The sequence below is a fragment of the Manis javanica genome, chromosome 3 (assembly GCF_040802235.1).
Source record: "Manis javanica isolate MJ-LG chromosome 3, MJ_LKY, whole genome shotgun sequence".
NCBI lineage: Eukaryota > Metazoa > Chordata > Mammalia > Pholidota > Manidae > Manis > Manis javanica.
Genome location: NC_133158.1, coordinates 202572067 through 202586806, shown reverse-complemented (window position 1 = coordinate 202586806; position 14740 = coordinate 202572067). Strand labels below are relative to the sequence as shown.

The following is a 14740-nucleotide window of genomic DNA, read 5'->3' as shown; positions in this document are numbered from 1 at the left end:
GGTATTATTTCTGGAATGATCCTGAGAACAACTGGGGAAGCTCCATACGGGGTCCCACAGACCCGCGGGAGCATCGCGGGGCACATCTGACCCTCCGGCAGGGCTGGGTTGTTCATTCACCGTCTCATACTCACTGAGTTAAAACCTGTAATCGGGCAGATACTGAGCAGTCCTCCCGGCCTACCGGGCTTTCAGTTAAAATCTAGATGCAGCTCCTCTAGGCTTCTGAAACTAAAGATGGGCGTAATCTAGGTCCTATTGACATTTAGAGGCAGCAGTCACTTCCAGCAAGTCCAGAAGGTGGCAAGGAAAGCGAGAGTCTGATTGGCTGGAAGCCAGTCCCTGCACATTATTACGTGGAAGTGCACATGAGAACCAGGAGCACAAGATTTAGGACTGAGGTTTCCCAGAAGGCTGGACACTGCAGGAAGCAGATGCAGACATGGCGGGTGAGGCCGGACAGAGCCACAGGGAGGCCTGTTCCGAGCAGCCAAGAGCCAGGGAGGCTCCCTAGCCAAGGAGCGACCTCAGGACAATCCATCTTTAACAGAACTTGGAATGGACCGGCAAGGACCCTGCAGATGCAAAATTCAGGTAGTAGATGGTCTGACTATCCAGGTACATTTTACTGGAAGTGAGAAGTGAACAATAGTGTAAAAGTTGCTGGTGGCAAGACCATGGCTCTATATCCATGGTACCTAGAACACGATACATGTTTGGCTAATGAGCAAAGGTTTAGGAGGTGAATCAGTAACATGCATGGACCGGTGAATGTCTGAGGGCATTCCATCCTAAGGACAGTGGCCTGCTTAGGAAGGACTGGTGGGTGCCAGTGGTCCTACAAGAAGGTAAGTGTCACATCAGAGAAAAAGAAGGGTCTGATCAGTGGGTGGCAGAAAGACGAGACAGAGGGTCTCAACTCTTTCAAGAAACTTGAAGGGGAAAAGGAGAATGAGACTCCAGTGAGAGGTAAACAATGACCTTTTTTTTAAAGGGCTTATCTCTCAGAAAAAGACACCTGAGAAGAGTTTTCACCTGCTGAAGGAACAAGGAAGGCCCCAGCAAGAGAGCAACTAACTGGAGAAAAGTTAATAAATGTGCTCCAGTAACAGGAATTTGCTTAGCACTATTAGGAACTGAGAACTATGCTCGCAGTGGAGATGTGAAGATGAAAATAAACAGCTTCTGTCCCCACAGAAGGTGCGACCACAGAGAGGATCGGATAGGAGAACACACAGCTCAGGGATGACTAGTAAAGTTGCCTGGGGAGCAGAGGGTCCACGGGTTCATTTTCCCTTTCCAAATGGAACCAGTGCAGTGCCTTTGCAGACCACCCCACTGCACCAGCCCCTTGTGTCTGGATAAGATGCCTCCAGGAGGGACCTACGACCCTCGGCAGCCAATCAGAGCAACACATCCCCCAGTGATTAATTTGGGGATGGGCATGTCACCCAGCCTAAGCCAATCCAAATCCTCCCTGGCATATTAATTAACTATCCAGTATCAAGAAAGAGCCACTTTCTCTTTTAAAAGGGATGTATGCCAGAACCAAGCAAGCGTTGGCTGCTCAAGAGAACAGCCTCTTGATGGTGAAGCCAATGAAGCCAATCAGGAGGGATGAAGAGCCACTGAAAAAGGAAAGGAAAATAATAACAAGGAACAATCCCTAATAACATTTATAAGACCCTTACGACTTTGCCCAGCTTAATTACAAAGGAAAGGAGGGTAAGGGAGAAAGAGGTTGATTTTAATGAATTGTCTCATACAGCTGTGGGAACTAGAAAGTTGGAAATCTGTATGGCAGGCCATTGGGCTGGAAATTCAGGCAAAAGTCTATGTTGCAGTCTTGGGTCTGAATTCCACAGGGAAAAGGGCTGGATACTCAGGCTGATCTATGTTGTGGTCTGGAGGGAATTCCTTCTTGCTCTAAGGCCCTCAGTCTTCATTCCTAAGGCCTGCAACTGACTGGATGAGGCCCACCACATTATAGAACATAATCTGCTTTAAAGGCTACTGATCTAAATGTTAATCACGTCTAAAATATAACTTCCAGCAACATGTCAACTGGTTTTTGACCAAACAATGGAGCATCTTAGCCCATGCAGGCCCCAGGGTGTAGACCCTGGCCCTACCTGGCTCTAAGGCATTCCCAACCTCCCCCTTGGGCTTCGGGAGTGTTCACACACTAGCCATGTGACACTGAAGCATCTCAAACTGAGTATCTCCAGCAGAGAGCACCTGTCCCACCTGGAAGAAATGTTTCCTTCCACCCCAGTCACAGTGCCAGTGGTCACACTGTGGCTTGGCCATGACAGCCAGCAAAGGCATCTGCTCTCCTCCTGGCTGGCCCCAGCCTGGCTCACAGCAGGCCCCAGCCCGGCTCACAGAAGGCCCCAGTCCAACTCACAGCTGGCCATCCTAACTTCACTCTGACACATGCCCAGACCGTCCATCTTCATCTCCTCCAGGGCTGCTCAAGCCATCCTCCACAGCAGTTAAGCAAGTCAGAGGAAGAACTCAGATCTCGCCTTTCCTTTTTATCCCACTGAACAATAACCCCACAATCCTTACCTGGATCTCTGTAGCAGGCCTTTAAGTAGCTCACCCTCACTCTCTGTCTTCCGCCAACTGCCCTAGGTTCCCAGCCCTGCGAATCTGAGCAGCATCATCCATGATCCATGGACCCCACCCCTCACTGTCCTTCCGTCTGGATTGCGTGAGACCTATGATCAATAGTTATGACCAGCCCTTTGCATACACTTCCAGACCCTTCTTCCTCTCCATGACTTCATCTACCTCTTGGGTAAATCCAGCTCTGTGTCTGCATCCACACAAACAAACAGACCCAGGATGAAGATGCATCCCCCACCTCTTCGGAGCCCTCTTCCCATTCCATCTCCCTCCTTCAACCTCCCAAGTCAGAAGAAGGAGCAATCGGTCTTCACAAGCTTCCACCATCACATACCGCCTGCATCTATGCCTCATGCTCTCCCTCCTTTCCTTACCCCCTTACCCTGGGTGCCCTGCCGTCCTTGGCAGACCCAAGCGCCCTGCGTGTGCATCAGATCCCACCTCCTCTCATCCACTTGCAGGCATGGCCTCCCCCACCTCCTTCAAGGGCTGGTATATTTTCCTTCTGAGTTGCATCTTATCCACCAGCATATAAACATGCTGTGATTTCTCCCACCCTAAACAAACATCTCGCTTGACCCACCTACTCTCCTACTCCATTTCTCTCCTCCCCTTTAAAACAAATACCTCAAAAGGGTCACTGTCCTGGATACCCTCTCATTCTGCAAGCCCACTCCAATCACCTTTTTAACTCTTGAGTAGGAAGTGCAAATGTCTCACATGTGTCTCCTTAACTCTCATGCCATAACCCCACAAACTACACACCACCCAATACTCCACCACCTCTGGGTGTCCTGCACTTTCACCCAATCCCGACACTGTCTACCTGGAGATGGCCTCAGATGCATGGGTGGTGGGCTCGAGAGGCAGGCTCCCAACATCAGACACCAGCCACAAGCCCCAGGCCGTCACCTGCTTCTACAACCAGTATAGATCAGGGCTGCCATCACCCTCCTTGGGTTTGGCCTTTGCTAGAACAGTTCACAGCTCTTAAGAAAACTCGCATTCTCCATTTACGAAAGGATATGATAAAGCATGCAGATGAACGGCCAGGTGAGGAGACGCTCAGAGAGATCCCTGAGTGCGGAGCCTGTGCCCCCAGGGAGTCAGGAGCACCCCTTAACGGCATGCAGATGTTCTCACCACCCAGCAGCTATCCCCACTCTACTTCTGTGCTTTTCTGGAAGCTTCCTCACCTGACTGATTACTGACCACTTCCAGCCTGTCCTACTGGAGGAAGGGAACGCTGCTGAAAGCTCCTCACTCCTCGTCATGCTGGGCTTCCTGGTGGCCAGCCCCCACCCAGGAGCCCCCCAGAATGGCCTCATTGGAACAAAAGACTCTCCTATATCCAAGAAATTCCAAGGGACTTGTGGGGTCTGTGCCAGGAACTGGGGTGCAGAGCCCAAATATTAGGACAAAGGATGGTCCTAGGGCTCCAATCACTCAGAAAATCATAACAGTTTTCAGGTTCTATGCCAGGAACTGGGGACAGAGCCCCATATACCATTTCCTATTACTTCACTACTACCTTTTCCACAAAACTTCCCTTACCTGGTTCATTGATCACCTCCAAGTTGTCCACACTTAGTGCTGAAGTGCTAGCTTCCTCCACCAGGGCTCCCAGATGGCTCTTGGCCCTCAGTCACGGTCGCTGAGGTGCTCACCTAACATCCTGCAAACCGTGTGCCCTGCTCTGGTTTTCTCAGTCTCTGTCACTGTCCCCCACCCCAGCCCAGGAATGCTGACACAGGCCAGGCCTCAGACCATTTCTCCTTTCTACACCTGTTCCTTTGATGACCTCGCCCAGCGTCATGCTTTGTGTATACCATCTATAATCTGACCATTCCAAAAGGCAGAACCCCTGAAGAGACAGCACCCCTTAACTCCAGGGTCCCACATAGATGTCCAATAAACATTTCAAACTTCACACATGCACACCTGAGCTCATGACCTTCCTTCCCAGACATCCTCCTACAGGTATCCATGTCTTGGAACACATCAGCTGCACCCTCAGAAGCCAAGAGAAATCTTTCTTTCTCTCACCATGCATTAAGTCTGTGGACATCCTCGCTGCTGCGCCAGGGTGCAAACCACCAGGCTTCCTGCCTGCCCACAAAAAGCCCTGGGGTGCTCTGCATGCCTTCTCCTTCCCCACTGTGAAAGTGCAAAGGCCACAGGAAAACAGTGAATTCTAGAATTGTATTAGGATCCCAGACATGGAGGGAATAAGCTCAGCCTGCTCTGGGAGGACACACCAGCGGAACCACTCCCCACAGAACATTTGAAAAGCCTTTGACCTCCTTGACCTGCTTGTCCGGCTGCTACCAGGAGCGTTCTTGACTCTCATGAAATTGTCTAAGGACTCAACAAGCAGCTGGCTGTAAAGAGAAAGGATCATATATTGTTTTTGCTGTTTCCTTCTTCCAAGCACATTGGAAAGGACAGGATTTCACATAGGAAACACTTAATGATAATATTTGGAGGAAACCTGCTGACTTTGTAAGACAGAGTTGGCCAAAATTCAGGTCAGAAATACCCAGGGAAATAAAGTGTCCTAGAATTACATTGTTAATGTAATTAAAATTTAATGGGAATGAGGTTTCTACCAGCAGCGAAACCCCCATAAAGGATGGGGGGCAATAATGCTCACAGGAAAATAGGGAACCTGGCAAACTGCAGTGGCCCACGCGTGTGGCACATGGGTGTGCCAAGAGCAGCTAAGGGTGACCTCACAACAAGCGGGGAATCAGAGCCTCAGGCTTACTGGTCACAGGAGTGGAGGAGATGGAGGAGATGAAGGTAAGAGGGGTCATGCCACCCAGGAAGGTCCCCAGCAGAATAAGGTCCACACTTGGGTTGAGAGGGTAACTCTGAGTTGCCAGAGAAAGAATTCTCCCAGAGCACCCTGCACCTGCTGCAGCCATCACAACACTGACAGTGGGGCTGCTGAGCCTGTGGGGTAGAATCGTCACCAACTTGTTTCCTGAGGGCATAAGTGCAGCTGAGGAATAGGACGGAGTCTGACTCTGCTCCACCCTCTTACACTCTCCAGAGGACAAGTTCCAGGGGCTCACGTCGGAATGTATGCAGGCCTGTTGGGTGTCCAGACTACCAGACCCACAAAACCAGAAGGTATCTTTAATGCTCTTGTGGGTTATGAAACAAAGGCTAAATGACCAGCCAGGGTCATGCAGATTAGGTAGAGGTGAAACCTTACTATGCAGTTCTGGTGGGTGTGATACAGGGCATTTCCAAAACATCGTGGAGGTAAATGGGGGACTTACCCATCATCTTCTCAGCCCATCTCACATGGCGGCTCTGGGCCAAGGACAGACACTTCGACGGGATTGCTCATGGCATGCATGAGCCGAGGGAGAGGGCAAAGCTGATCATACACTTACAAGGAACTAGAAGTTGTGAGGACGTATGAAGACAGATGAGCATGCACAGGGGGCTGTCCAGGGGCAGGGCCGACTGCAAAGCGAGGGCGGCCCGAGGGCAAATCAAGCACCAGAACAGGAACACAGCCCAGGAGGAGCAAACCTTTGCCCTGACTCATCAGAAATAGGTTCTGCCTCTCCAGTTTTTCCAAGGAGGCTGAGCAGGGAAGGGGCAGAGTCTCTGGAGGGACCCAGCAGACCTGTGATCTTGCATTTTAACCTGGCACAGGGCACAGGCTCACAGCTGGCAGGTATGTGTTCAGAAGGGCAAGAGGAACGCTTTTCTGCATGTGACTGGGTGTGCTTCACACTGAGAACCCTTCCCCTAACAGACTTCAGATGCACAATTGCTACATCCACTAACCCATTGCCAGGAGAATTAATCATACCAGTAAGTGTTCACATAGCCAGGACGTGCTCTCAGAAGCTTCCAAAAGTCAAATGCGTTCTCTAAAGGCCTCCCTGAATTAGAGATGCTCATCTTCAATAATTTTACTAGTGTGCATTTGTGTTTTGCCAAGTGGCCTGGTTTGGGACCTATTCCATTCAGTCCCAATAGGCACTGGAGGAGATGGGCCTAAACAATGAAAGAATCTTCCTGTATCTTCCCAAAGATGTGTCAAGAGCCTTAGACACATGATATGTTTGAGAAGAGGAAGCAGAACAGAGATCACCTTGAGACATGAAATCCTGAGCTTCCTTTTGCTTAAATGCAGGACAAGGACATCTTCTCCTGGGGCTGTTTCCTTCCGAGATGTGTATTTGTCGTTTCCTCTCATGCCCTTTGACACAGATTCCCAGCTGGGAGGCGGCAGTGACATGCTCCGGAGCATCCACGTCCAGGCTTCCTCTTTAGGGAGCTGAGGGAGTGCTGTCTCCACACGGTCCCCTCGGGCACAAGCCTGTAAGCAGCATCGAGACCTCACACAGGGACTTCCTTGCTAATGGACAGCCTCCCCTCAGCAGGACTGAAGTGTCCGTCATTCAGGGGAAGGCAGAGCCCAGAGCCAGAGGAAGATTGTTCATCTTTAGACTTACAAAACAATCTCTAAAAATCCAATTTAGAGACGAGACTTCCACTTGGCAGAGCTAAGCTTTATTTCAAAAAGAAAGGTTGTGTGTATACTGCAGAGCCAAGGAGAAGGGCCAGAGCACAGAGATCTAAAAAGTTAACCAGAGCATGTGAAAGGGTGCTGGGTAACACTGAAGAGCATTTGCCACCCCACGGAAGGAGAAAAGGCCCTTCTCGAATTAGGAAAGGGCTGAGACATTAGTAACAGGGACTGTGCCCTTCCTCCAGTGTGGGTTTGAAGTTTCCACACATGATGCAGACACCAAGATAGATTTGTGATTCTCAAGCCAGGAAATTTGAGAGGAGACCGCCAGCCCAGGCCCAACAAGGCAGAGAGGTTGGAGGAACGGGGAGCAGGACCATCATGCTGCGGCTCCACCTTTCCTTCCTCTGCCCTGCTCAAAGGCTGGGGACACGTTCAGTCCCTCCTCACTCCTTGTAGGAAGAGCATAGCTCATTTTGTTGCCAAGCTTGGAGAGTGACAAGGCTCTGTGACCTCTGGCCTTTCCCTCCACAGAGTCTGCTTCTGGGCCAACATAGACAGCCATGGAGGTGGGCAGTGGGAGACATGTATGCACAGGGACATATACATACCATGACAGGAGCCAGACGCAGGCCCGTCATTATCATGGTAATAATTAGCATGTTTCTACATTGGGTCATGTAACACTTGACCTTGTTCTTATTAAAATATCTTCATATTCAGATACTCACAGGTGGCTGAGTATGAGCGCTGTTGCATTCAGGCTGTGTTGAGCAGTGAATGAATCCCGAATGTACTGTATATTGAATGACAAACTAAATGGTATCTAATAAAAGCTGAATGCTCTGTTTTGTTTACTTGGGAGCCCAGAGTATTAAAGGTCACACAAAATGGGTGAATGAACAGTTTTTCAACTGATTTTACTACCACAGCACTTCTTCAGACATAGTGTTGAAAACCTGGCTTGTATACTGTTGTAGCATTTTCTATACAGCCAGAAGCATCTACTGTCTGTGAATTAAGATCTTAGAGAAATTTCACATTTCACAGGTATTTGTCTCAAAGATCTTCAGAGACAAAAGATTTCAAATTGCAGATGCCTGCAAGACCATTTCTGCTTTTGCTGGGAGAGCATTTGCAATTTGTCTGTCAAGAAACAATTAGTGAGAGATATATATATATACTGTCTTGAAATTTCCAAGTGAGATTAGCAGGAAAAACTGCATATAAATGGCCTAGGTGTAGACCTGGAAAAGCAGTACATGTGGCCTCATGACGGAGGAGACTGTGACCTCCCTGAGTGTAATTTGGAACCATGTTTTCAGTAAGTCAAAAGATTTCAGCGTATTTGTCTTAGTACACAGTTCAATGTGAAGAAGTCTAGATCTTGCACTGAAGCCCTTAAATTTAATTTGCATGTTTCTTCAAAACAGATATTTCACTAAAGTAATAGGAGTGTCTGACTAATTTCCCAATTTTTCACAGCAGAAAGATCCAAGAAATCTGTTTCACAGGATGGTGCTTCTCTGGCATCTCCAAATGGGCAAGACAGGGAATATGGGACTCAGAGAGCCTCCAAACCTAGTTCAAAGGTCCACATTTAAACATCCTTCTAATATCACCACAGGGTACCATGCATGGTGTATATATATATATGGTTTGCCCCATTAAGAAGAACTGGGATTAGAAACGTTACTTAATTCTACAAAGCAAAGGTAGGACCCACTTGCCAGTCTCTTGATTTCCAAGTCTCAACTCACATCTCACATTGCTTATACAGAGCACAATGGAAATATCAGAGTTATACAATTAGTTGAACCTTCGTAGTCAGTAAAATTATTATTTTTCTAACTTGAATATCAATTTAATATCATCCAGATCAACTGAGCATTAAAGGCTATGCCTACACAGAGGAAACTATTATACTTTGATTTCAATAATAAAAAACAAACCTAAAGCACAGGACATTGATTGATTTAAGATCTTAATGTTCTTATTAACTTGCTCTAAATGTTGAAATCTTGAGATAAACAACTGCTGTGTTTTGTTTATCCTTTATCCTTTAAAGTTCATAGTGTCAGTAATATGCAGTCACAGCCTGGAGCTGCAGATCTGTAGTCAAATCCTTAGCTCACCTCATGCTGACCATGCGACCCCTCCTGTCCTGGCCCATGCCACCCTGCTCTGCTACTTGTGCTCCTTCTCCACCTTCCCTCGATATTATTTCTCAAGAGACCAGTTTCTAAGCCATAATTCTTAGATTCAAATTCTGAATCTACCACTTACTTGTGTTTCCAGTTCCTTACCTGTACTTCCTCCTTGTTGTAGGGATTAAAGAAGTCGATGATTATACAGCTTAGACCCATGCCTGCTATGTGGTAACTACTCAGTACAAATGAGCAACTTTCATCATAATCATTGCCACCACCATCAGTCACCATCATGACCATCATGACCATCACCATGACCATCTTCACCATCATCACCATCACCATCATCACTATCACTACCATCACCATCACCACCATCACCATCACCACCATCACCATCACCACCATCACCATGATCACCATCATCAGCATCACCATCATCACCATCACCATCACCATGATCACCATCACCACCATCACCATCATCACCATCACCATCACCACCATCACCATCACCACCATCACCACCATCACCATCATCACCATCACCATCACCGCCATCACCATCACCACCATCACTACCATCATCACCATCACCATCATCACCACCACCGCCATCACCATCACCACCATGATCACCATCACCATCACCACCATCACCATGATCACCATCATCACCATCATCACCATCACCACCATCACCATGATCACCATCATCACCATCACCATCATCACTATCACTACCATCACCATCACCACCATCACCATCACCACCATCACCATCACCACCATCACCATGATCACCATCATCAGCATCACCATCATCACCATCACCACCATCACCATCACCATGATCACCATCATCAGCATCACCATCATCGCCATCACCACCATCAACATCATCACTACCGCCATCACCATCAGCATCACCATCAGCAGCATCATCATCGCCATCACTGTCATCACCATCACCATGATCATCACCACCATTATCATCATTATCATCTTATGCTTTTATATTCTCTTGCTCTGCTCTCCTCTCAAATGCAGATTACTGAGAGACTATTCATCCTGACCTCAAGCTTCCATGTGAAGGAACTTCACCTAGAGCAACAATTCCAGTTTCTCTCCAGCCCCTCCTTACTCTTCCCCACTAAAAAGGAATGACTTACTTGATTGGGGAACTTGTGATAAGGACCCTCTTTCTTCTAATATGTCTGCATGCATATAGCCTGTACTCTGACTTGCTCTCCTCTCCAAGCCAGGAGCAAGTGAGTATGAAAACTACCGGGTAAAATTCTAACAAAGCCTTTTGGTCTCAAACAGAACTTTGTTCTCTCATCAACTTCATCAGCAATCAAGGTAATGTTTCCACCTCTAACTGTCTAACTCCTGTGTCCAGCTCCACAGTGGTTTCAAACTCGGCATGGAAAGAGGAAAACGTCATGCATTTCCCAGTGAAGGCCTCTGCCTGAGCATGCACCCAAATCCCATCCTCTCCTCTGCCTGCCCAAGGCACTCCTCCAAATTCCGTCTCTTCCAATGGAGGGCTACATACCCACTTCTGGGACAGACCTGCCCCAGCCCTTCAAACACTGTGCACAGCAGAAGCAGATCTCTGCCCTGGCCGCAACCCTCCTTGTTCCCAGCATCAATGTCTGTCATTCACCTTGTCTCCCACACCGAGATGCCAGGATTCTTCCCATCTCTCTTGTGTGCCTCCCACACTCAGTTCTACCTACTTTATGGATCCCACATCCTTCCTCTCTTCATTTACCCTTCCATGCCCTCCATTCAGACTCTCCTCGTATCTCCTACATAACTTGCCCCACCCCAATCTCTCCCTCTCCTCTCCATTAGGGTGATCTTTATAAAACAACAACAATGAATCAGTGAACCTTCTGTCCCGGGTTAACTTCCAAACTCAGGTAAACTCAGCTTCCATGTCTAACTCTCCAGCTCGATTCCTTATGATCAATGTCTTCTCCCCATATGCTATGTCTTGGCCCTACTGCACCCTCTCAAGAATACGGAGATTTATTCACATGGCTTATTTGGAGGTTTATGCAGAAAAATAATATGTGTGGTCAAGACAAATTAATTTTACCATCACCAGAAATCCATCATGCCTAATATGAATAAAGAACTTTGAGTACTTCAAATATGCATTCACATCATGTTGTTTTAAGGGCAAGAGTGGTCCTATCAAATGAGCATGTCCAATGATGTTTTTCTTTATATCACTTCAGTGTTAACTTCTCTGTTGTCAGTGAAAAGAAATCCAACAAATTACTCTCAAATTTCATGTCATAGGATCCTCCACACAGAGATCACCATGCAGTCCCCTTTCCCTGAATCTTCTTTACTTTCATAGATCTGTTAACCTCCTGACATCAAGTGAGATCCACTTCCTTAGGGGGCCTTTGCTCGTATCTGACCCCAGCCAGGATTCTCACAACATGGTGTCAGGACGGTTCACACTGTTGTAATCCCCTCTTGTCTTGCCAGGATGCCCCTCCAGACTCCATGAAGTCAGGCACTATGTCTTGTTGACCCATGAATCACCATCGTGTTTACATATAATAGGTGTTTGATAATCGCTTGTTGAATGAATGGACAGATAAAGTGCATCCTTTCTACCACACATTATGGAGAATGCAAAAGATAGAAGGAGGCGGAAAGGCCCATAGTAAAAGGTACCATACTCACATTAAGAAGCTTGTGATACCCATTGGAAAACAAAACTCAGTGATACAGACCCGTTCTTTCAATGGTTTTCCTTATTCTTCAATTAATAAATATCAATCATGTTTTTTCTAATGCATTGGATACAACAAGAAAAAATCTGAAGAATTACATTTATTGATAATAGGATTCAAAGGAGAGTCAATAATTGTGTTTTTAAGGGTTTATTTCATAATTATTTCCTTCAGTGATTCTAATCAGGAAAACAGCCCATTACTTTGGGCAGCATAGCTATCACTGCCTCAGTACCTGTGGGCGCTCACTGGCCCCGGTTCAGGTGGGCACACACTGGCCTCAGTACCTGTGGGCACTCACCGGCCCTGGTTCACATGGGCACACACTGACCTCAGTACCTGTGGGCGCTCGCTGGCCCCAGTTCATGTGGGCACACTCTGGCCTCAGTACCTGTGGGTGCTCCCTGGCTCCAGTTCACGTGGGCACACACTGGCCTCTGTACCTGTGGGCACTCACTGGCTCCAGTTCACATGGGCACACACTGGCCTCAGTACCTGTGGACGCTCGCTGGCCCCAGTTCACATGGGCACACGCTGGCCTCTGTACCTGTGGGTGCTCACTGGCCCCGGTTCACATGGGCACACGCTGGCCTCTGTACCTGTGGGCACTCACTTCCCCTGGTTCATGTGGGCACACGCTGGCCTCTGTACCTGTGGGCACTCACTGGTCCCAGTTCATGTTGGCACATGCTGGCCTCTGTACCTGTGGGTGCTCACTGGCCCCAGTTCACTCAGGTACACGCTGGCCTCCATACATGTGGGCACACACCGTCCTCATTTCATGTGGCCATACACTGCCAAATCTGGTTGGTGTGAATTAGGTTTACATTTCATTAACTTGGACAATAGCTGCTGATAATTTTCCTGTGCTCTTAAAATTTCACTGTTACAAATACCCATAGCTAATGTCACCCCACCCTGGGACACAGACTTGCAAAACACTGGGTAAAGCTGAGTCCTCCATGGGACAATGCTGCTGGTGTATGCACCCTGAAAGTCATTTCACTTTTTGAAGAGAACATACTATTTTCCACCAAAACCTAATGAATTATATTTTTCATCAGGACTCATCACTACATGTGTACCAAACTGTACTAGGAAAACCCATAGTTAGCCAGCTGGCTAATAAAGCTCGATGGTACCTGCTGAGTTTACCTCTTGCTGCATGGGCATTACCGTCAGAAGCTTCTGGGCCCTTGGACATGACTGAGGGACTGCAGGCGCCCTGTGGCACAGCACAGACAACCCACCAAGGACAGTAAGAGTCTCTTTTTTTACCTATGTCTCCTAAGAAGCTCTAAAAATTGGTGGGAACCAGTTGCAAGGCCTCTTTACCTCTTGGCAGCCTGCCTGCCTTACTCTGGCTGTAAGCCTGGAAGGAGGAAGCCAGCACGGTCTACCAGATACTTGGCCCCTTACTCATGGTTTGTGGCTGGACTCACAACCAGCCCATTAAGCTAATTCAGCATGTCTGCCATAGCTGTTTAGGTTTTAAGAGTTCTAAACATAACCAACATAACCAGCTCAGAGAATAGAAGTCCAAACAACATCTGAATGTGCTGACAAGTAATGTCTTCTTACTAAGCATGTCTCTAACCTGCTTTCTGTCTCCTCAGAGCTGTGCATCAAGGTGAAATACCTTTTACAGACACGACTAATGTACCACAAATTCGAAGTCCCCTGTGCTCTGTATAATGAGATAATAAGGAAAGAAGAAACTGGGAAGATTCTGAATATTTATCAGACTAACATAATGTATGCATTTTAAATGCATAAATAAAGCATAGGATAATCATTTCCTATGAGGACATCATTGTAGAGCCTGCAAGGTGAATGAGTGTGACAGACCTGCCCTTTTTTATTAGGTGACAAAGTTTCTCAGATGTATCAAAATGTCTCAACAAGACATGGTCCCTGACCAGCTGGGTCTGGAGGGAACATTCAGGCAGGTAAAAAGGCAATTAAAAGAGAGTGACTAGCCTAACAGGACAAGTACCGGTTGCATGAGAATTAAGGCTGGGGCTGGGAAACGTCAGTTCAGCTCTTTAAAGACAATGATGCACAACTGGAGACCAGGTCAGGAGGCCAAGGAGGGTGAAGGTTCCTGGGAAAGGAGACAACCCATGCAACAGGTTCCTCCGATGAGCCCCAAAAGTCACCAGCCACGTTGACCAAACATAAAGGGGTACGTTGTTATAATTTGGATGTAGTTTGGATGCTCATTGACAAAACCAGCGGCCATATGCACGCACGGGGAGGCTGTGCTGTCAGCATCCTGGTGCCTGCCCTCTAGGCTCTCATGGGGAAATGTGTCGTTTCAATTCTTTGGCTTCTCACAGCCTGGTGGACAGCAATGGAGACCTCGGTAGGGGGAATCCAGTCTAACACAAGGCGTCTGCCCATCAAATCCCCTTCCTCTCACATATGTAAGATTTCTAAATTTTCCTAAAATTGTTAACCCAGAACCAAATTCCAGCCATTCTAAAGTGAAGCAAAGTAGTAAACATGTTTTAATCCTCCACTTGAATATGGCCTTGGGCACCGAGTGCCGTGCCCCAGGACACAAATGGCGTTACACACAAATCGCTGCCTCCTCGCTGCCCCCTCTTTGGCATATTCTTGTGGCAGCATGTCTGCGTTGTTTATGATTGAACACATTTGCCTTTCTTCTCCTTGACCATTGACCAAGGAAGAGCTAAGAA

General features: G+C 47.6%; 1 long non-coding RNA gene across 2 annotated transcripts; it reads left to right on the top strand.

The window, feature by feature from the left end:
- The first annotated feature begins 390 nt into the window (after window positions 1–390).
- On the top strand, window positions 391–13764 carry LOC140848247 (uncharacterized). Of its 2 annotated transcripts, XR_012128816.1 has the most exons (4): window positions 391–594; window positions 5687–5766; window positions 13103–13296; window positions 13655–13764. It is a non-coding gene; the product is annotated as an uncharacterized lncRNA (long non-coding RNA). The 2 variants fall into 2 exon arrangements; XR_012128817.1 differs by lacking the exon at window positions 5687–5766.
- The last annotated feature ends 976 nt before the right edge of the window (window positions 13765–14740 follow it).